Source organism: Lipotes vexillifer, unplaced genomic scaffold, assembly GCF_000442215.2.
Source record: "Lipotes vexillifer unplaced genomic scaffold, Lipotes_vexillifer_v1.1 scaffold591, whole genome shotgun sequence".
Classification (NCBI taxonomy): Eukaryota; Metazoa; Chordata; class Mammalia; order Artiodactyla; family Lipotidae; genus Lipotes; species Lipotes vexillifer.
This window is the reverse complement of record NW_006791954.1, coordinates 305,834-306,877: the sequence shown is the minus strand read 5'-3', so window position 1 is coordinate 306,877 and position 1,044 is coordinate 305,834. Positions and strand designations below refer to the sequence as shown.

The following is a 1,044-nucleotide window of genomic DNA, read 5'->3' as shown; positions in this document are numbered from 1 at the left end:
CCCGAGCCCCGAAGGCCCGGGGCTCTACGCCGCTGCAGCCCCTCCTCCTCCTGCCCCCGCCCGCCGCCCCTCGATACTTACAGGCTGCTAACACCACAGACCCGGCCGCTGGGCGGACAAGGGGCGGCAGGGCGGGGGCACGGGAGGGTAGGCGGCTGCAAGCTGGCCGGGCCGAGGGCACGCCGACGCCGCCGGGCGGAGGTTGCGGAGGACGAGGGCCTCAGGAGCTCGCCCCTTCTGGCTCGGAGTGGCGAGGACGGGGTCAGGCGAGCGCGCTCACTTCTCCACACAGCCTGGTGCCCGGCCCAGCGTCCCCGTAAAGCGCGTACTCCGCGCCGGGCCAGAGCTTCGCTCCTTCTGCCGCGGCGCGCGCCCCGCCTCTCATTTTATATTCTCCTCCCCCCCCCCCCCCCCCACCCCCCCATCCCCTCCCGTAGGGATGCGCGCGCCCGCCCCGCGTCCCACAGCTCCGGGCGGTGTCACCATTCCCCGCCCTCACACCCTGCAACCGAGACCCTGGCCGGCTGGCTCCGCCCCTGCCCTGCCCCCGGACGCCATTGGCCAGGTCCCACCGGCCCATGTCCTGACGGGCGGCGGAGGGCCGGGTGGACAAGGCCACACCTCTCGGGCTGCAGGGTGGCCAATGAGCCGATGATCTGGAGTCACTGTGGGCGGGATTAAGAGAAGGTTTGGAAAGGGATTGGGGGAGAGACTTGCCAGTGAGGGCTACAGGGTGGGTTGGGACAGCTGACAGTCTAAGCAGAGAGCGCCAGGGAGAAGGGGGGAGGGGAGTGAAGCTTGGGGAGAAGCGGCTGGGGAAAACGGGGAGGAGAGCCCAAGACCCCAAGAGGGAGGGGGGAATTTACAAAGAATGTCTCACCCGAGTGGGACTGTGGCTGAGGAAAATCTCACTCGTGGACGAGTTACCAAATCGGCCTCCAGTGCACCCAGGAGAGCCTAGAAAAAGGGCGAACTGTGACAGGGACTCGTGTACCCGATTAATTGAATATTAATCACCTCAAGGGCCTAGGCCAACTGCCATCC

At 67.5% G+C, this 1,044-nt stretch overlaps 1 protein-coding gene across 2 annotated transcripts in view; it reads right to left on the bottom strand.

Moving 5' to 3' along the window:
• TOB1 (transducer of ERBB2, 1) overlaps positions 1-1,044 on the bottom strand; it is a 5,867-nt gene that overhangs the window by 3,958 nt on the left and 865 nt on the right. The window contains exon 1 of one of the 2 annotated variants that reach the window (XM_007465001.1): positions 82-378. The exons of the other annotated variant lie outside the window; for it this stretch is intronic. The gene's annotated coding sequence lies outside the window, so the exon portion shown is untranslated. Of the gene's footprint in view, positions 1-81; positions 379-1,044 lie in introns of those variants that run through there. 2 annotated transcript variants of the gene reach the window in all.